Raw genomic sequence first — 22,956 nt, 5'->3', positions numbered from 1 at the left:
TCCCCCTTAGTAGGTTTCTTTTCTGTCACACGGCAGGTGTGAGCCAGCGCAGGCGCACTCGCCTCTTTGTTGCTCATTCCGGTTAACCCTACCTACAGAAGCAAGCCAAAAGCTTTTTCGGAGCTGGGATTTCCAAGTATCGCGCATGCGCCCGAAGTAGGCTCTCTAAGCAAGATGGCGGCGGAGAGCTGCTGAGGGAGTTGCGGTGAGGGAAGGAAGGGGGCGGTGACGGCCGCAGGTAGGACTACGGGGAAGGCAAAGGCCGGCGAAAGTCTGATACCGATTGGAGCAAGAATCGTGCCGAGCGGGGAGGATTTCTCGCTCACTGTAGTCTTCGGAAATGCGGGGTCAAGGTGGCGGGACAAGGGATACTATTACCCCTTTTGCCCGCTGTCCCCACCGCTTGTAAGCAGTGTCCCGTAGGGCCTGCCTGGCGCCCCGGATGTGTGGGCGGTCATCTCCTGGTTCCTTGGTGGGGCCGAGTCCCCCGAGCACCGGCCGCGACGGAGGCGGCGGCAGAGTTCGGGGAGCTGCGGAGGCTGCGGCGCCGTTGGGTGTGGAGTGCGACGAAGTGGGCAGGTGAGTGTGTGCTGTCGGCGGCGTCCGTCTCTAGGCGGACATGTGCCTTCTCCCCGGTCACGGCGGCTCCGAAGAACACGCCTGCCTTTCCTTTCCTTTCCTTTCCCTCCCCCCCCTTTTTTTTTTTTTTGTCGTCTCTTAGCCTTGGCTCTGGCAGTCCTGAGGTATTTACTTGCCAACCAAAGCGATCCTGCCTTTTAAGGGGCGTTGCGCCTTTTCAGATCCTCCCACTTTTTACGGGATCGCAGACATTATCGCCCCATTGTCTGGCTGGATTCTGAAAAATCTAAGCATGGCAATTCTGCGCGATTCGGAGACGGGGCTTGACGTTCTTGGTAAATACGACGTGCCTGTTGGCTTAAGCTTTTCTTTAAAAATTTTAAAAAAAATTTTAAAAAAAATTACGGAGGGTTGGGGTCCGGTGCCGCCTCGTAAGAAGCTCGTTTCCTGTTTGGGTGACTTCCCCTAAGCGTTTAACTTAGCCCTCGAAGGGAAAACAGGATGCTGGATGGGATAATAGGCTTTTGTTCCCTTCCAGGATTCTTAAGGTTTTCTTATATGGGAGAAGCTGGCTATGGATTTTTAGGAAGAACGGCTCGTAGTAAGTTGGGTAGTATGGGGTGAGTTGCGGACTGTTGAGGGTAACTAACAGGTGAATTACAGGTGTACACAAAGAAACACTTGTTTAGGAATCTTGTCAAAAAAATCTTGTCAGGTACATTTTGAGCTGTAGAATAGGCTTAATGTGGGCACTGTTTTGTCTTGATTTGCTGTAGTCAGTAATACCTCTATTATTTACTGAAGTGAGGATTTTTTACTCTCAATAACATTCACTTGACTCTTAAAACTTTATCCTTACTATTATGAGGACCCAGATTGTTGGGGGGCAATATGCTGACTTTGTAAACTGCTTAGAGAAGGCTATAAAGCACTGTGAAGCAGTATATAAGTCTAAGTGCTATTGCTATTCTCAGCTTGAGAGTTGTGCTCCCCCTTCCCCTTTCAGTCCATATATAAGTTTAATAAAGTAGCAATTTTTATCTGGGTCAGGGCCATTTCAAACACTCTAGACCCTAGATAAAATAACTTTTTGGAGACCTATAGTGTTTGCCTAATATGAAGATTACTAACTTCCAAGAGGATGCACACCAAACTGTTATATTCTTAGTACCTTCTGGTCCTGATGGGTACAGTGCACTTTTCAAGTAGTTGAAATGATTGTGAGATTACTATAATTCAATAATAGCACGGGCATATTTTTTAGGTCCTAGTTTAGTCCTCAATTAGGTCCTGTTTTTAGCATCTTCAATCAAACATGAGGAATATGTTATGTTTGAAACTTAGAGAATTATTACCAAACTGAATCAACTGTATTTGGCTAGTATACAGTAGTGTCATAGATCTCTTTATGATAAGCAGCTTTATAAAACTAACATGGCCAATAAATAAGCATTTTGAAATACTGTAATGGCAAAGAAGGTAATTCATTTTTAATGCAATGTCAGGAGCTGTGATTAATGAACAATAGGTTACTAATATCTTTAACCTTGAATTTTAATCTTTATAGAATTATTAGTATTGTAAAAGAACTGAGCTAACAAATATACGATCTACACATCAATGTTTTATTCAGCTGATGGGAAGGGAATGAGATAAATTGCATTTTATTAAATCAATATGTTCACTGAGCATCAGTGTTAGAATTATTCAGATATTTCAAGTTTTCATGATTTTATTGAAGCAGGTCTTGTTTGTGCTAATCCTTCCATTACATATTTTGTCTACTTAGATATCATATTGTATGGAGGCAGAGGGAATCTAACTTTTGTTCTTCAGGTAAGTGTAATATTGTGATATATTTGAGGAAGGGTATGTTTATGAATGTATGAGTTATTCAGTGGTGACATCTGTTGTTGGACTACTTTTATTCCTACATTAACTTGCTTTGATCAGATTAGTAGTAAATACTATTGAATCTCTGAATAATATGTTGCTGTTATGTATAGAGTTACCATTAATATGAAAGTTGTTGGAAACTTATAATTCCCTATATTACTTCTAAGTAATCACTATGTTGCTTGAATGCACTTACTAACATTCTCAGTGGTACTAACATTTGGTTTCTCAGTACTGAACCAAAGTTAAAAATCAATTCAACTATGACAAGATTTGTCTGATACAGTGAGTATTTTATATCTGGAAGATTGATCTATTGATAGTTGTAGGGTGAATGATAAACATTTAATTGTGTTTCTTTGTTGTAGTGCTATGCCATATACTTTTGAATAATATGAGACAGAGAAAAATTATTTCCACATTATCTTTTCCAATTTCTGTTTCCATGTTGGTGGAAGCTTTGCATGTCTAACTACAACATCATAGACCAATTTCTGTCTAGATCTTTCCAGCTGTGAAAAGGTTTATTGATTGTATATAAGGAGTTTTTTGAAAATGTAACCTGGATAACTTTGAGATTTATATGGTAGACTGCATGGTAGGTAGTTGACATAGAAAAGTGTCTTTTTACAAAGAGAATGTGTGCACAGATAGAGTGACATTAGAAAAGTAATAATATTTGCTTTTTAAAGAATTAAATAGCCCGTTTTCTTTGAAAATAAAGTGCTTATACATAATCTACATTAGACCATAGTATCTTAAAAAAAATATACAGGTAATCCTTGATCACAGCTGAGACCAGAATTTTGGTCATTAAATGAAGCAGTTGTTAAGCAAAGCATCACATGATTGCTTTGGTCAATAACTACAATACCAGCATTTCTTAGTGTAGTCATTAAGTGATTTCACAGGTTGTTAAGCAGATGGGAGTCCCAGGTAAGGAGCGTGGGGTGCCTCAGGGAAATCTGTACCAGGCCCTTGGAGCCTTGCCCCACTCTCCTGATATACCCCACTCCCTGCAAGCAGGATTTTTAGTGCCAGAACAGAAAGACACATTCACTGCCTGGTCCAGGCCTTGCCCATCTTCCCGAGACACCCCACACTCCTTACCTTACCTTTGCCTCTCCCCTGTGGCACTGAAAATCTTCCCTGCAGAGATCCAAACACTCTAAGGACTCATGCATGTGACTACTTAGGAGTGACTGGAATTTGCTGAAATAAGTTTGCAAACGGGTCACAGTTCCCCGCAAAGAAACAGTTGGGTTGCTTTTTCCAAAAGTCCAGCTATCACTGCTAACCCTAACCCCCCGCCCCAGTAACAGCATGTCTGCCTTTGGCCTTGAATGGCCTGGGTGGTAGGAAAACTACAGTGGAGCAGGAGTGAGTCCTTGAAGAAAAGAGCAACAAGCTGCACTTCCCCAAAATGCCCATTTGAGAGAATGGATTTGCTTAATGATCACATGATTTAGATTTACAACCATTTGGTTTGCTTAACAACCATAAAAATGGTCCAAAAATTGGGTCAAGTCAATAGGTTTATCAACTTATGACCACAATAACTTACAATCAAAATGCCAGTCTCGGCTGTTATACATCAAGGACTACCTGTATATGTGTTATTAATTTTTTGGGGTGCTGACCCACTGTGCATTATTTGTTTACATTTAATTTTTTGTTGCTATTTGAAACCAATCCTCCATTTTGAATGTTCATTTTATAACTTTTCTAATTTATTTTAACGATGCTATCTGAATCTGCAATTCTCCAATCAGTTACCAGCCTATATTATAAATGTTTTTCTTACTTTATAATAACCATCTTTGCCCAAGAACTTGAAACAATACAAAAACATTCCAAATCACCCTTGTTCATTATTTTTAAAATATTTCTAAATGGTTAATGAAACAGGGTTTATATTAACATAGACCATATGGAGTCTTCTTAAGCCTTGCTGCCTGTATATTTGGCAATTTTGGATTTTAGATTTGCATTTTTTGTTGGCAGTTGTAATCCTTTTACAACAAGCTAAAACTATAGTAGAAGGAATATATAGAATTGCACAATTGTGACTGGCTTTATGGTGGCTGAAAATGACATGTGAATTACTTCCAGTATTATCAACTGCATAGAATGTAATGCGAGATAATCATTATGAGCATTGATGTTCTGATGTAGCATTTTGGATAGATTCTTAGCTATAGCGAAAGTTACAATGCCATATTGAACAAGTGTAGCAAGAATTTTGAGAGCACTTGGGTTTATCTTCAATTCATAATACTTTTGGAGTAGGAGTATGAAAATTAGGAAATTTCTTATGCTGCCTTTGAACCTGTTAAAGCTTTGTGCACAATAAATTGTAACAAAACCAAAGAGCAAGTATGGGAATTTTCTTCAGTGAGTAAGGAAAGAGCCTTGGTAGTACAAGGGTTTAAGGCACCCTGTTATTAAGCTGCTTAAGACCAGCTGCCTGCAATTACTGCAGGGTTCGAATCTCGCCAAGGCTCAAGGTTGACTCAGCCTTCCATCCTTTCTAAGGTAGGTGAAATGAGGACCCAGTTTGTGGGGGCAATAAGCTGACTTTGTATAAATATACAAAAGGATGAAGGCTATTGCTGAGCACATTGTAAGCCGCCCTGAGTCTTCGGAGAAGGGCGGCATATAAATCAAATTAAAAAAAAAAAAAAGGTTAGCAAATGAAGATTTTAAAATTATAAAATTTTCTTTATATTAACAGTATTTTTTGATTTTATTTCATATGGTAAGAATTGACTTTTTGCTTCTTACGTTATAGCCTGCATGATATTGAATTAATGTGGAACTCTGTATTTCACTAACTTTTTGGTTCCAGCTCAAGTGACAGCTCACTAATTAGATGTTATTGTTAGACCTTGAGAACTGGACTTGGTTCATGAAGTTTTTTCCAAAAATGTTTCAAGTGTAATGCATTTAAAAGAGTAAATTGAATGGGAAAAAAGTTCTTGTCCTCTTTAAGCAGTGAGTTTGTGTATCTCTCTGTTAGCATGAAAAAGTAGGTCTTTAAGCTATTATTTCTACTGAGGAACAAAATGTCTTAACTTCAGCTATTGAAATACTTGCTTCAGAAAAGTCTTTGGTTGTATTACATTAAATTAGTAATTGTATAAAGATTAAAATTGGGTGTATTTTATAGCATTAATGTATAACATTGTTTTAAATATATATTTTAATTTTATGTTTTATAAATACATCTACCTATATGTCAAAACTAAATTTTTTAAAGCATATCAATGTGAAAAGCAAAAAAGCAAGTATTCTATCAAGTAAGACTGTATGTAAAATGTAGCTCCCCTTTGAATAGTTAACTAAATGGCAGAAAATATTAGGTTGAAGACTGATTATTAACATTACATTCATTTCTGCAACTCTCTCAGTTAAGTATGCTTTTTCAATGATAATAACTGGTATTTTCTCATTTATGTATTGAATCACTTTATCTTCATTTTGAAGTAAGACTGTCATATCATAAAAAGGTATGCAATTATTAATGTAGCTCTATAGCTGGTCCCAGTTATTTCTACTGTTTATGCATAAAATTAATCTTATCTTGTTTACATTCCCAGCTTCTATCTCTGCAATTGCCACATAGTTGATGTAATATATGTATATTTTATGCTAGTAGATGTTTTCACATTAGTGCAGATTGAACCCACTGGACCTGGCAATAATATTTGCATTCCATTCTTGTTATAAAATGAAATGGCTAATTATGTTCTTTTGGCAAGTTTGAAAACATTATGGTTTTTGCCTTTGATTAAATTTTTCTGATAAGCTTTTTCATGTTTTCTATTCATAAATTAATTTCTTATAAGAAGTTAGAATTCAAATTATTTCAGAAATTAGAATTTAGAATGGAGCTTAATTAATTAATTATATGGGCAAGACAGGGCTCTCTTATAATTTGACTGTGATTGCAAATAAGCACAAATCTGAATTATTACCGCAAATAAAAATCAATATATTTAATTTATTTTAAAGCCATACTAGATAATATAAAATTATTCTTGTAAATAACTGACAAATGCAAGGAACCTTTTTCATATATTTTGTTCCCTTTTCTTTTCATGGAAGAAGTGATATAATATCTTGTTTTAAAATATATTGTTAAGCTTTTTTAAAATAGAATTCTTGAAATAGTAACCATTTTATGACAATTCTTCCCATTTGAAAAATTCCCCGAAGGAATGTTTTTCATTCCTATCATGTGGATTATCACACCTACCATATTTTTCGGAGTATAAGACACAGCTTAGTTTTTGGGGAGGAAAATAGAGGAAAAAAATCTGCCTACCAGGTATTTTATCTGGCTAGTGTCCTTAGTCTGGTCAGCTTCAGAACATTAGTTTGCTGGTTTTTTAACTCCTGCTTGGGGATAAAAAAACAGTTTCTAAGGCACAGCTGTGAGGAAGCAGCAATGAGAAAAGCAAGCAAAGCAAGGGAGATCGCTTCACTCGGCTAGCGCCTAATTAGGGCTAAAAAAAAGCTTCTAAAGAATTGCTAGTGCCTCGTTAGGGCTGAAAAAAAGCTTAAAAAAACCTACATTTGGAGTATAAGGCAGACCCAAATTTTCAGCCTCTTTTAGGGGGGGGGGAAAGGTGCGTCTTATACTCCGAAAAATATGGTAGATGTTTGATTAGTGCAACTAAATATGAAGAGTTTGATCCAGATACCGTACTTTTCGGAGTCTAAGACACACTTTCCCCCCCCTAAAAGAGGGTGGAAATGTTGGTATGTCTTATACACCGAATACAGCCATTTTGGCCTCCCGAAACCCCGCCCCACATGTCTCATTTTTGCCAAAAACAGGCCCGTTTTAGGAAAAAACGGGATGCACAGAGGGTTTGGGAGGCCTACAGAGTGCTCCTGGGGGCTGGGGAGGGCAAAAATGTGATGCATGGGGGGTTTGGGAAGCCTGTTTTTTGCAAAAACGGGGTGAGCATAGGGCTTAGGAGGCCTGCAGAGTGGTCCTGGGGGGTGGGGAGAGCAAAAACACGATGCATGGGGGGTTTGGAAGGTGAAAAATGGGCCCTTTCCCCCCCCCCCCAAATTGGGCCCATTTTTCACAAAAATGCAGCGCACAAAAGGTTTGGGAGGCCTGCAGAGTGCTCCTGGGGGCTGGGGGGGGAGGGAAATGCAATTTCTTTCCCAAAAATGGCATTTTGCCCTCCCCAACTCCCAGGAATACTATGCAGGCCTCCCAAACCCTCTGCGCACCCATTTTGGCAAAAAATGGGCCTGTATTTGCAAAAAACAGGCCCATTGTTGGCCCCCCATGCGTTGTGTTTTTGCCCTCCTCAGCCCCCAGGAGCAATCTGCAGGCCTCCCAAACCCTCTGCACGTCCCGTTTTTATGAAAAACGGGCCTGCTTTCACAAAAAACAGGCCCATTTGTGGCCTTCCAAACCCCCCACACATCATGTTTTTGCCGTCCCCAGCCCCCAGCAGCACTCTGCAGGCCTCTCGAACCCTCTGCGCATCCCGTTTTTGCAAAAAATAGCCCATTTTTGGCAAAAACGGTATGTGCAGAGGGTTTGGGTGACATGCAAGAGTGCTCCTGGGGCTGGGGAGGGCAAAAACTTTTTTTCCCCTTCTTTACCTCTTGGTACGTCTTATACTCCGGTGCATCTTATAGTCCGAAAAATATGATATATTTAGATCATAGACCATATATCATATAAATTAAGGAGTCTTACATTTGTCAGAAAGTCATTGGACATACTCTAAATATAAATCTGAATTCATTATATTTAAGTAAAATGTTTATAATATTATACATAGATTTTCAAACGAATGGAATGAAAAGCTGTTATTTTCATACTTTATACCAGTATTACTTGAAAATTCTTCATTTACAAATATGTCACTCAAATATATTTATGGGCCAGTATGGGGAAGGAGGGTGAAGAAGAATCTGTAGTGTGGATTTCAGATGGTATTGGCAACCTTAACAAAGTAGGAAGCTGGATATTGTACAGGATTTGTGTGTGTCTTATCACAGAGAGTGATAGAATGATTGGTGGCTCAGTGATTTAACTGGAGTTGGTGGAACTGGAATTGACAGTTTTTTATGTGATGGTCTGAATCACTTCATTGCAAAATTGATGAGGATTTATGTGCCTAGTTTTCTTATTGTTACATAGACACAAATTATTAAAAATGTGATGTTGAAAATCAGTATCTTTTGTTTCAATTTTCAGTAATCTCAAATGTAGAAAAAAGCTGGATTTGATTTCATTATTAAAGAAATTGTGTACTGTATGTTTTAAAAACAATTATTTTATTTAAAACATGCTCTTCTGTTATAATGTGTGCTATAATATAATGCAGAGATTCCCAAACTTTCTTGATTCACAATGCCCTTAGAATCTCAATATTTTTTTCATGATGCGCCTAGGCCAAAACTACCTTGAGCTAGTACTTTGCAATCCTGTAACCCCACTTTGATTTTGCTGGTTCATGGATGTGTCAAACATGAGCTTTCCTATTGTGTATACATAGTTTTCTTTTATTTATAAAATTCTTGAAGCTAATTAGGAATATGCTCTTTATTTTGTAGTGTATTTGATGAAATAATTTTCCAAATTAGTTGGGCTTCCAAATAATTTTTTTTATTGGTACTTGAGGCTTTGCTCCCCAGTCCTTCTCCTTTGGAATTTTGGTAATACACTCTTGGGCCATTGGGAACTTTAGAACTGGAACTGGAGATAACCACAGTACAACTCAGTTTTCATGTTCAAAACCCAAATGCATGTCTTTGATTTAATAGGGTTGTGTGAAGTCAACAATTCTGTGAATCTATCTAATTATGGTTTATTCAGTGAACCATAGATTTCCATTTAGAAAGATGATCTCTGTGTGATTACTTGTTAATCGTTTTATTGTGCTGCATGGAGCTTTTCGATAACTTTTCGATAACAAGAATTATACCTTACATGTAGTTAGTTTGCCCCCCCCCCAACTGATTCAGAATGATCTTGAAAAGCTATATCAGGTTGAACTTCAGTAGACTTAGATTGATGATTTGACATTACCAGTGATATGGGGCCGCGGTGGCTCACATGGTAAGACGCTGAACCTGTGCTCCGCTGAGGTCAACAGCTCAGCAGCTTGATTCCTGTGAGCGAATAAACCATCTAGGGACAGGAAAGGAAACTCCTCTGATTGCCTACTGGCATTCAGGCATCCCACGGGCAAGATAACACCACCAGAAAAAAATTCCTTTCACAGAGGCAGCCAGCCACTTCGGTATCCCTGGCTAACACGTGCCATATGCTAAAAAACAAAACAAAACAAAACAAAACACCAGTGATATAGGCAAAACCCAGCTCAGAAGGATATAACGCAATCCATGTATATATTGCTGCAAAAACTTAGACATGTCCATGCAGTCCCTAGGAGTCAAGCTCATTTAAAGAGGAATATTATCTTTACAATTAACCCCACATATGTAAAAAAACCCAGGGTGCTCACCAACAGATTGCTGAGGTTTATGGGATCCAGTTTCTATAAGTAATACCAGCTCAATAAAATGTTGTGTTGCTGGAGAGATAGTATAAATAATGGGTTTTGAGCTACAGACTAGACCAGGAGTCTTTCGGACCTCAGGGACCACTAAATTCATAATTTTAAATCCTGCGGACCACTAATACAAATCCAGCGCACCACCCGCTGAAGCACCTGGACTCCCAGTGACGGGATGGGATCCTTCAGACACTTAGTTTGGCCACCTGTTTCTGCAACCTTAAACACTCAAAGAGCCATTTGGATCTATTACAAAACACTGGGATCTCTCATCTCTCTCTCCCCACTCTCTTTTTCTTTTTCTCTTTATTTCTCTCTCTCTCTCTCTCTCTTTCTCTTTCTCTCTCATACACACATCTCTCTCTCTCTTTGTCTCTCTCATCTCTTACTCTCTCTCATATCTCTCTTTCTTTCTCTCTCTCATCTCTCTCCCCCCTCTGTCTCGTTCTCATTTCTCTCTCTCTCTCCCCACCTGTCTGTCTCAGCTCTCTTCCCCCTCTCTCTTTGTCTGCCTGTCTGTCTCTCTCATCTTTCTCTCTCTCATCTCTCCCCCTCTGTCTGTCTCATCTTTTTTTTCATCTCTCCCCCTCTCTCTCATATCTCTCCCCCTCTGTCGATCTCTCCCCCTCTGTCTGTCTCTCATCTCGCTCTCATCTCTTTCTCTCATCTCTCTCCTCCCTCTCTGTCTCTCTCTCTCCCCCCTCTCTCATCTCTTTTTCTCTCCCCCCTCTCTGTCTGTCTCTCTCTCATCTTTCTTTCTCTCATCTCTCTCCCCCCCCCCCGTCTCTCTCTCATATCTCTCATTCTGATTCTCTGGTGCTCTCTGGGTCTCGCGGGTGCTTTTTTGGCCTTTGTTGGTCCTGGACGCACCTCGGTCGCTTGGGAAGACACACAACCTGTTCTCCACCCCAAGACACTTGCTCGACTCGGCTGCAGCCGATGCTCCGCTTCGTAAGGGACTCCAGGAGGAGAAGGGGATGCCGTCTCCCCCATTGCGAAGTGCATTTAATTTAACTGTGCTGCGAGAGCAGTGGGCAGGCCATGGAGGCACCAACAGAGCAGTGGAGAGAAACAGCCAGGCCGGGCCAATGTCTCAGGGCTGAGAGGAAGTTGTGTGTCTCCCCGAGAGACTGAGCTGCATGGAGCACCAACAAGGGCCAGAAGACACGCCCACAAGACCCAGCAACAGATGAAGCTTCGCTCCCGCTATGGAATATGGAGCGAATCTCCATCCCCCGCCCTTCCCTTCTCAGGCCAGGTGAGGAGTGACGGGGAGGGGAGGGGAGGAAGAGGGGCAAGGACAGGGGCAGGGCAGCCACTGGTGGGTTTAGCCGACAGGAAGCAGGGGGAAGAAAGAGCCACAAGTTGCCGACACCCGTTGCTTTGGCCCACCTGCGCCGCCACCCACCCTCCCTTGCACCATTACCGTGTTCCGGCCGGCAAGGGCTGCGCTCCTCCTTGCATGTTGCACCTTCTGCAAAGTTGCAATTTGCACGTAGCTCCCTCTACGGCGGAGTTTCCAGCCCTACCGCGAGCTGCCTGGCCAGTCCCATATTTCAGAGCTCTAGTCATAGGACTGGCCATTGGTCATCCCGGAGCAGCTTGGGTGCGCTGTGGACCACCAAAATTTTATCACAGACCACCAATAGTCCATGGACCACCGGTTGGTGACCTCTGGACTAGAACGGGTGTCAAACTGGTGGCCAAATGCATCATGCTCTGACCACGCCCACCACAGCTCCATGAATGGGAAAAACATCACATGACAGCAATGTGATGTGTTGAATTTGACACCTATGGACTAGACCATGAAAATAATAATACAGAAATACTTGAACTTGCAGACCAAAGTTAAACGCTTATGGAAAAAGTAATCTGTTGTTATATCAATCATGATTTGAGCCCTCCGAGTTATATCTAAAGGACTTCCTTGATTTCTGGAAATACTGAATTTTTCAGACTTGGACACCCTACTTTTACAAAAAAACAAAAATCCCACCTTATTTGGAACTGTCTATATTCTTAGATGCTACTTTTATAATTTTTAAGTTCTTGATTAGGATTTGAACTATTAGGTTTCTGTCAGTCTCAGACAATGAATCTAACTATAGACTACCCACGTTTAATAATCCCCCAATGTGAGGGACTACCTTGATGTGGTTGTGGAACTTGTGTCCTCTGAGGAAAATGAGAAATATGCCATGCTAAACAGTCTCGTCAGAAGAGTCAAAGAAGTGCCTCTGCCATAAACAATATGATGACATGTAACTTACAGGACCCTATACTGCAGGGGTGGGTTCTAAAATTTTTTACTACCGGTTCTGTGGGCGTGGCTTATTTTGTGGGCATGGCTTGGAGGTCATGTGACTGGGTGGGCGTGGCTAGCTGGTCATGTGACCGGGTGGCCATGGCTATGTGTATAGGGACTACTCAGAGGGCTGAAGAAACTCATTTCTGACAGGTCCTCGCACTTTTGACTGGTCCTCACACTTATGACCATCCTCACATTTATGCCCGTGCAGAATTCTAAACAACCATGTCACTCATTTCACAACTGCTTCTCGTCACCATAGTGACAAGATAGGGCAAAACGTAAAATGTGAGGACAGTCGTAAGTTCAAGGACTGGTCAAAAGTGCGAGGACCAGTCAGAAATAACTTTTTCAGCCCTCTGAGTAGTCCATAAGCATAAAAGGATACAGCAATAGAGAGGGATGAAGGAAGGGAAGGGAAATTAGATAGGAGTGAGGGTAAGAGAGGGAGGAAAAGAGGAGGAGAAGGAGAAAGGAAGAGGAAGTCGGGAGGAGAAGAAGGGGGGGGAAGAGAAAGTAAGAAGGAAAGAAAAGAGAGATTTGGTAGGTTTGAGAAGAAAGATTGCTGTACAATAAAAAAGATGAAAGGGAAGAAAGGCAACCCCAAACAAATATAAAGATATTAAGATAAAGAATGAATTGTTAAACTTTAAAGAATAAAAGAGAACAAATATGAATAAATAGCAATAATTAGAAACACACATACAAACATACAATGTATTTTCTTTGAACAGAGTATTTGGCCGGTTCACAAATTTAAACAGTGTTTAGTCATTTCAATTAAATTTACAATTTCTATATTTCCTTTTTGCCATATTTATTCCTCATCTATTTTTTTTTAAAAAAAAACAATATTACCCTTCATCCTCATCTCTAATCTTAATCAAATTCAATTTTTCACTTCTATATTATACCCCTTCCCATTGTCATCTATTTTTATATCCATCCTCACATTGATTAATTATGTAATTATGTAATACAGTTGTTTAATATAAATTCAACATTTTAATATAAATCAATTAGTTATATAACTATCTTTTTTGTGTATTAATCAATATGAACATGAATATTCCAATTATTTCCATGTAATCCAATTTCTTACAAATCAATTAATTATATTTACCAATAATAATAAACCAAATAATTTCCCCCATATATTCCTCCAAACCACAACTTAACCATTTCTGCTTTCAACACAATATACAATTAATAGTATCTCAATTATTACAATTCCCTAGTTAAATAGAGCTTTTTTTCTTTTGTGTTTTAAAATCTTGAACTCTCCTCTTTTGCCCTAAATTTCCCATTGTTTGCACCTACCTTTTTCGGTGAGCAAAAAGAAAAAGAAATCTTTCCCTGCCTCATTTTGTCATGTTGCAGCAAAGACTCTGCTTTACTTTCAGTTTCGTTTTTTCAGCATAGCTAGGGGGGAAAAAATCTGCTCCAGCAATCTTTGCAGAGCCTTGCGCAAAATATAAGAGCAATATGAGAGCAAATCAGCTGAGAGTCGGGAGGCCGATCTAATCAACTTGTGGTAATTAACCTATGCTGAAGCTGAAAGGGGCTGGTTTTTCTATTTTTGCAGGCACCGGTCTACTCATTTGTTTTCTTTTAACGCTGATCAGCTGTAGGGCGGCCCTTTGAAGCCCCGCGGCAAAAGTTTAAACAGTTTTTTTCCCTCTAGCCATCAGCTTGGGCTCAGGAGGCAGCGATTGGGAGCGAGCAGGGTAAGCGAATGGCGACCGGGCCGGGAACCAGTTCGGGGGCGTGGCCAGCCAATCTTATTACCAGTTCTCCGAACTATTAACTTTTTTTACTGCCGGTTCTTGCGATCCGGTGCGAACCGGGAACAACCCACCACTGCTATACTGGACCAGTTGCTATACTGGACTTTTGGTGACAATTGGGCTACAGAACTCGGGACTGTTGGCTGAGTAACAAGAGCCAGCAGCTGCAGAATTACTGGAAGAAAAGTTGCTTGCCTATGGCAAATATTCAAAGACCAAAAACAAACAAATAATGATTTGTTATTGCAAATCAGACCAAAGAGAAGAGGATATTTGAAAAGAATGCACCAGTTCTGGAAAGAAAAACATCGAGAAACAGAAATAATAGAACAGATTAATAGGTCAACCCTGATTTATAATATGAAATAAAGTATTCAGAGGAGTAGAATTGGAAGAGCTGCAAATGTCTACCCAGGGCAAAGAAATCAAAGCTTTGCCAAAAGTAGTTTAGACAGTAGAGACAGGCCAGGGGGGAGGTGATAGTAAAGCCAGCATCACTATTGAACTGTATTTTCATTTGCAAACCAGGCATCCTTTCCTCCACCTTCTCCTCAGAAAGAACAAAGTCATCTAACTGGAAAAGAAGAATAGGAAATGAAAAATAACTGAGCATCTAGAACAGCAGGAAAAACAACAACAGAATAATGTTGCATGCATTGAAATTTGTTAAAAGCACAGCTTAAGTATTAAAAGATGCCAATACTATATAAGCATTACCAAACTGCAAGAAACAGAATAACTGATGGGCAGCTTAGCTGCCGTTATAACTGAAGATCTTGGATGCAAAATGCACAAAGAAGAAAAAAGGCCAATATTAAAATGGAAGATCAGGTTGGAAAATAAGATCATGAAGCAACATCAGATGCAAGCAAGCTAGAACAGAAGTGAAAGCAAAAAAAAGATGAAGAACAAGACCAAGTAACACCTGATCAAGAAATATCTTCTAGAGACAAACCAAGGAAGCACTGGAAATAATAAAGTAACAAATAACAGCCATAGCCAAAAAAATCAACAGGAATGAAACTCAAATTGCACACTACAGGCAGAATTTTCAATTGCAGTTAAAATAAAAATATTTCTACCAATCCATCAATGGAAAGACTATAATGAGCCAGCCAACACCTTACAAAGAATAGATAGGCAGATCTGGGCACAGTTGTGGGATGACCCAAAGAAATACAACATGAATGCAGTTTGAATAAAGGAGGTGAAAAGGGAGGGAGGGGTGAAGCTGAAATGAAAGAACTTGTAATAACAGCAGAAATGACGAAGAAAGGGGCAAGGAAAATCAAGGTCTGGTCAGCACCAGTTGAAGATGAACTTCATTTATGTACAATAACTGCTCTGCATCCACTCATTGCCAAGCAGTTTAACAGGCAACTACAGGTCAATTACCTGGTTATCTGTAACTTTCAGATTATTAATTGGTTTGATAGCTGATGCATCTAATTGAAAATAAACTCTTTCCATTTGACCAGTAAGGAAACTATGCCAACAGTAGCGGAACAAAAGATCAGTTCCTAATGATTTTGGAAAACTGTAAGAAAAAGAAGATCAACTTTAATATAGCTTCAATTGTGATTACAAGAAGGCTCCCCTGCGTCCCTTTGGCTCCCTTTTCACATGACTGGATAATTAAGTGCCTGAAAATAATAAGAATCAGTAGAAACATAAGAAGCTTTGTACAAAGATCAGTGGTACAATGCAAGGCACGGTTGCTAGTCGGTAGTGAAAAACCAGTAGAGATTAACATTGAGAGAGGAATCTTTCAAGTAGATTCACTATGATTACTACTGTTGATTTCTCTATCTACAGCATTGAACAAGTTAGGCCATGGCTATCAAACATCAAAAACATCTGCCAGGCTTTTTTCTTTAGATGGACAATCTGAATCTGTAGAATCTTTAGATGGACAATCTGAATCTTTAGATGGACAATCTGAAAAACACCATCTGAAATAGAATCGTTGCTCAACACTGCCCGTATAGTCAGACAGAACATTACAGTGGAGTTTGGCCTGGATAAATATACCACCTTCATCATCAGCAAGGAGAAAAATAATGACAACTGAAGGAATCAAGATGACATTTTGAAATAACATCAAGAATCTGGATGAAGATGATCATTATGAATATCTGAGCATCCTTCAAACTGACAACATCAAGCACACTAAAGTCAAGAAGAAGGTTAGTAATAAATACATCATGAGAGCAAAGATCTTAAGATCCAAACTCAGTGGCACATATGCCATCAAGATGATTAACACCCAGGTAATCCCAGATATTAGATACAGTGGAAATACTGAACTGGACTCAAGCAGACTTAGAAGCCCTGAATAAGAAAACAAGAAAAAAATAACAATAATTTATGCCCTTCATCCATGCAAGGGACATTGGGAGAATATTTGAAGGTCAGTGAAAAAGATTCACTTGAAGCTAGTATACAATGAAGGCTTACTGAATACCAGAGAAATTAAATTGACCATTACATAAAAACAAAGCAAATAAAGGCAAAGCAGATAAGAACAAGATCTGGCAATGGCTAAGAGCTGGAAAATTGAAGAAAGGGGCTAATTATGGTATCACAAAAACAAGCCATAAGAACAAATGCATATAAAGCCACAATTGAGAAGACAACAGCAGATAGCAAAGAAGCTGAAGAAACAATGAGCCATGTAGTTAGCTGCTGTAATAAGATTGCACAGATTGATTGTAAACAATAGCATAAGAAAATAAGCAACAATGGTTTATTGGAATATCTGCAAGAAAGACCACTTGACTGCAAGCATGAACTGATGGAGCCACAAATAGAGTAATAGAGAATGAAAAATAAAAAATGGTCTGGACTTTAACATTCAAACAGATAAGCATCTGCTACACAACACTCCTGACATAACATTTGTTGATAAGAAAGGACAAGAAAGTCTGGATAATGGATGTGGCAATATCTGGAGACAGCAGAATAGAAGAGAAATAACTGTAGAAAATTATGAAAAGACCTGCAAGTAGAAGTAGAATGACTGTGGCAAAAAGGAAGAGATAGTACCAATAGTAATAGGTGCCTTGGGTGCTACTCTAAAACAGCTAGAGCACTACTTGAACACCATCTGCATTAACAAAATCACCACCAGTCAATTGCAAAAGGCAGCTTTACTTAACAACAGCTTACATCCTGCAGTGATACCTTTAATATTATTAATCTGTCTACCCCAGGTAATTAGGAAATCTAAACATCTGGCTGATTGTACAACCAAACATAATAATAAAAATATACCACAAAGAGCAGTGATAAACTACTTTCACATTGTTGCCAAAAAAATTAGATAGATGTCTCCATAGTCAACTTAAGGAAGATTTTCTTATAAATTATAGCAAACTAAAAATAACTTTGTAAAATATAGGCAATGTTGCTTTAAAAACTATGTTTTTCTGTTTAATGTTTTAAACTGTTTTAAATTAATTTACCATTATTACAGAAACTTGATTTTATAAATAGGAAATGAAGGCAATTTTTGTTAGCCAGCTATCCTAAAGCAAGATCCTGTAATTTAAATTTAAATGGATTAAATGACTGTCAGGATTAGTAATAGAAAACAGACCTGAAGTGGCTCTCACTATAATCAAAGGAACTAATTCTTTTCCATAGTAACAATTTGAGTTCATTATCAATTGTCATTAATATAGAAATATTGCTCTTGAAAAATCCCATCTCAATGCAGAGATAAATCCTTCAGCTAAATAGGATAAAAGAATTCTGTTTTAGATATGTTTCTTTTCCCAAGTCCAGCTATTACTTTTCCCCTGACTCCATTTTATTTTGTTTTCCTCTTTGCTCTGTAAAGGTTGTGTCCTTTCCTGTTCTTGTTGACAAGTTAACCCTCCCCTCTCTGTGTAGATTGTCCAGGCAGCAAACTGACAAGAGTCAGGGTGAGTAGGAAAAAGGAAGCGTTGGGTATGAACCATAGTCTTTTACATTCTCCGAAGCAAGCAGGCCATTGGCTGAATTGGGCTGGGCACCCACGTGATTGGAATGTGGCTGTATTGGCTCTTACTGTAGCGCAGTCATTGAATACAGGAGGCTACTGGATATTATAGACTGAATGGAGGTGCAGTCAGCATCGGAGATGGGGTAGGTGTACATTGGCATTGTGCTTCTAATAGAAACTAGCATTTGTATCTCTGGCAATGGGCTGATCCATGTATTTGTATTGACAAATATTAGAGAGGGCAGCCTCCTCATTTTGACTTTTACAGAAATATATGAGAGAGAGAGAGATTCTTAGCATTATAATCCATGTTTTTGACAGACTGGAAGAAGGTAGTAATGGTGCACTTAGAAGGCAGTTGAAAAAAAAAGATGTCTTTATCGGGAACAAAAGATTGTTTTAAAGGTTTGACATAAAAAACGGGAAAATGGTATCTTAGGAGACGGATAAAGGGCAACAAAGAATGAAATGGATTCATTGCTTAGAGGAATGAGAACTGAGCCCATTGAAATCCTCTGGTTCTCATTCTCCTCCTCCTCCTCCTCCCTCCTGTCACAGAAGCAGCCGCCAGAGAAAAAGACACAAAGCCACACAGGAGATGCCTTGATGTGAATCTAACAGCCCTGCAAAATAGAGGCTGTAGGGGAAGATGAGGCAAGTATTATAGAAAGCGAATTATTTTAGCTTTGAAATATTTGATTTGACATTGGGAAGCCAGGAAGATTCTGTACTGAAAATGGTGCAAAATCATATGCCTTTGTTACTGACATGATGTGTAAGTGGCACTTCCGCGGTTTGCTGCAGCAGCTTTTGCTTCCTTACTAAAAAGAAAAAGCTACCTAGAGACAAGAATGTTTCCTGCATTGCTGCAATCAGGAATGTAATAAAGGAGCTGCCACCTGAAAAAAAGCAATTGCTGAAATAGAAAATAAAGATGAATATTGGTCTCTTCATTTTCTTTCATCAGCCTAAGCTATCTGACTTATATTCATCATCAAAAAGATTCTGAGAGTTATTCAGTCTTGGATAATATTAATAATAAATAGCAAATGAGATGTTTTTTTTTTCTTGTCATATAGTTTTTTAATGTAATAATTAGGTCATCTTAGCTATTTCGGTATGGATGAAAAATGAAGGATTTTTCAGTATCAGCAGAATTATAAATCGTAAAGCAATGCAATGTTTTAAAGTAAATGGATAAATCGAAAATAATATTTGGTAACATAAGCAGTAGATAGTATTTTAGAGGACATTTGCTGCTATTGTGGGAAGAGGTGGGCAATCCCAATTATTCTTTAAAATCTGTTATCTACCTTAAATTTAAAAATGCTAATTTTTTTCTACATGTGTATGATTTTATTTTCCTGATAATTTTTATAATATTAGTTACAAATATTAATTGCATTCATGAAGATTGTCTAATTTTAATTATTACAACCAATATTCCTTATTTTAAAAGAATGGGGAGGAAGACTTAACTATAGTTAGGGCAGCCCAGTTGAAATCCATGAGGCTTCAGTCATGAACTGAATAAATGGAATCCCATTGATTTCAACTGATCTTTAATCTTGAATCTCACCTAATTTGTTTTCAGAAAGTGTGAACATTGACATTCTTTCAAGATAATTAGTTATGATTTTAATAATTATAGCAAAGGGTATAAAATATAACCTATTTAAGTAACTGAACAAGACTAAATAACAGTGCTATGTATATCATAAGGTACTGAAGTTCCATTGAACTCGATGTTATTTTTTTCTTGCTTAACATGTAGACGTTTGCACTTGGTATCTATATGAAAAGTATTGTATGAATACTTTTGTATGAAATGTATTTTAGTATATGTAATTTTAACCATTCAGACTTAAAGATATACGTATTACTATATAAATTGGTAGCAGTCCCAAAAGACTAACAAATAATAAATACGGCACTTAGTAGTGGTAGATGAAGGGAAAATAATCTACCCATAAAGGAGAATATTTGTAGTTTAGGGTTGAAATGAGGGGTCCTTGGTACTCTCTGAGCTTGATGGTTTTCTTGCAGACGTTTCATTATTCAAAATAGGTAACATCAGTGCAACTGAATAATCTAGGAAATAATCTACTTGATTTTGTGGGTGTGAACAGAAAGATACATCCTATTAGCATGATATATACTGTAGCACAAAACTGGTTAGGTGCCCTTGCTGCTAATCTCTATGTGCAAGGAAAATGCAGAGAGAGATGGGAATCTCAGGTGTCAGAATCAGAATAGAGCTGGAAGGTACCTTGGAGGTCTTCTAGTCCAGCTCTCTGCTCAATCAGGAGATCCTATGATCTATGCCATTTCAGAAAAGTGACTGTCCAGTCTCTTCTTAAAAACCTCCTGTGATGAAGCAGCCACAACGTCTGAAGGCAAGTTGTTCCACTGGTTAATTTTTTTTTTTTAATTTGATTAATATGCTGCCCTTCTTCGGAGACTCAGGGCGGCTTACAATGCGCTAAGTAATAGCCTTCATCCTTTTGTATATTTATACAAAGTCATCTTATTGTCCCCACAAACTGGGTCCTCAATTTACCTACCTTAGAAAGGATGGAAGGCTGAGTCAACCTTGAGCCTGGCAAGATTCGAACCTGCAGTAATTGCAGTAATTGTCCTCACTGTTAAGAAGTTTCTCCACAATTCCACGTTGCTTCTCTCCTAGATTAGTTTCCATCCATTGTTTCTTGTCCTGCCCTCTCTGATGCTTTGGAAAATAAATTGACCCCCTCCTCTTTGTGGCAGCCTCTCAAATACTGGAATACTGCGATCATGTCCCCCTAATCCTTCTTTTCTCTATACTAACCAAACCTAAATCCTGTAACTGTTCTTCATATGTTTTAGTCTCCAGGCCTTTAATCATCTTAGTTGCTCTTCTTCCCAAAGTCTTAATATCTTTTTTGTAATGTGACCAAAACAGATAGCAGTATTCCAGGTGTGATCTTACTAAGGCTGTATAAAGCGTTTCTAATAATAATGGCATTGAACTGTTGTCACCTGTCGGTCAGAGAAACTACTGTTACTAAATTTGGGCTGACATTTTAAACCCCAACCTCACTGACTTTTATGAAAACCTTTATGCTTGGTGAATGGGGAAAATGCAACTCTACTGACCTCTTAATTGGACTGAATTTATATTGTATTATATGTTGTGAAAACTATAATCAATAATATATACCGTAACCACCAAATTGCAGTGAGGAAGACAAAACCTAATCCATACAATGCAAATGACAAATAATGCTTCCTAATCCTAAACTTTGGAAGCCCATGAAGTGCTAGCATGGAATACACGTGCAGAACAGCAGAATGATTGACAACATGTTGAATAGCCCTAGAGCAGGAGTGCTAAAATTCTAGTAAAGTGCTTTCTGGTGCAGTCATTGCCTCTATTCCCCAGGCTTGTTTGCTGCTTCCGGTTAAAGTGCATTCAACCCCTTGTCCCTAATATTCTGCCCTTTGTTAGTACTCTTTCCATTACTCTTTCCATCACTCTCCCCCTCTTCCTACTTGGAGTCCCTTCTATCATTTCTTTAATTTCCTGATATCACTGCTTCCTCCACTTCTGTCTTCTAGGCCTACTCAGTTTACTTGTTGCCTGGATGCTCTTCGTTTGTGGCAGTGCATTTTCTCCTTTGCTGCTGCACACTTTTCTTATTTTTAATCCATTGCTTCCTGCTACCTCTGATTCTCTTTTGTATGTGTGCGTTTACATCCATTTTCTTTTCCACTTCGTTTCTCCTCCACTTTGTTAATCCTTTCATTTGATTTCTTTCTTCAGATTCCTTTCTTGCCTCCTCTCAATTCACTCTGCTGCTTCTCCTATCCTGTTCTCCTATTTCAATAGTTTTTCTGATTTTTTCTGGGTTTTCCCCCCTGGTCCTTCTGCCAGTTTTTGCTTAGTCTGTAACAATGAAATAACTGCAGCTTTTTTCATCATCAGAAGATGGAGTTGTGAAACTGAATTTCAGGGTCATAGCACCCCCTATTAGTAAAAATATATATATCTACAGTATTTGTTACAGTACTTGTTAAAATAAAAATAAGGAAAAACAATAATTTAATAAAATACTAGAAATTACTGTCCCATCTATTTTTTTAATACAATTGTTAGCATGCTGTAAAAGAGCCCTTATAATGATCAAAGGCATGTTTCTTTGCCTTGGAAAACTCATGCGGTCTTTCCTGAGGTATCTGTTTCAACCTTATTTGTCTTATATAGGAGCTAATTGGGAAACCATTTCAAAGCTGGAATTCTGTATTAGAAGAGCATTTGGCTCAGAACACTCATTTGAACAAATCATAGTGTAGTTCGTTCATGGCTTAATACAATGGGGAATCAGACAGTGAATTATGGCTTGTTTTTAGGATAGTAAACCAAAGTCTAAAACATTTCTTTTGGTTCATTGTACTTGTGGTTTAATGTTCTGTACAGGCAGTACATACATAGTCATTGTAAGATGGGTTGTCAGAGGAATCATTTATATCATCGGGATACAAAGTATCTAAATTATCAACATATAAATATTTGTACTGCTGTTTCTTTTGTCATTTTCTTTTAGTTTACCTACCTCACAAGCTTTAATGAGATCAATTCCTTGGTGTGTTAGAATCAATTGTTACCAAAATATCATTTGTAGTATTATCATTCATAGTTAAGATTAATAACATAGCTAACAGGTTGCATTATCTTCCACTTTGTTTTGTAGTCAAAATTATTTTGCCCTTGGTTTTCTGATATCTTTTATTTAAAATTACTTTAGTGCTCTCTCTGTTTTTATATCTTACCCTATCATTATCCTTCCTTTATCCTTCCTGCAG

The 22,956-nt window shown here is 38.5% G+C and overlaps 1 protein-coding gene across 1 annotated transcript in view; it reads left to right on the top strand.

The window, feature by feature from the left end:
* The first annotated feature begins 230 nt into the window (after positions 1-230).
* Positions 231-22,956, top strand: part of APC (APC regulator of WNT signaling pathway) — a 92,355-nt gene continuing 69,629 nt past the window's right edge. The window contains exons 1-2 of the mRNA XM_070938740.1: positions 231-579; positions 2,369-2,415. The gene's annotated coding sequence lies outside the window, so the exon portion shown is untranslated. The remainder of the gene's footprint in view (positions 580-2,368; positions 2,416-22,956) is intronic.

Source organism: Pituophis catenifer, unplaced genomic scaffold (genome assembly GCF_029215685.1).
Source record: "Pituophis catenifer annectens isolate HBS135680 unplaced genomic scaffold, rPitCat1.0.hap2 SCAF_2, whole genome shotgun sequence".
NCBI lineage: Eukaryota > Metazoa > Chordata > Lepidosauria > Squamata > Colubridae > Pituophis > Pituophis catenifer.
The sequence above is the reverse complement of the archived record's forward strand: the minus strand, read 5'-3'. Positions and strand labels throughout refer to the sequence as shown.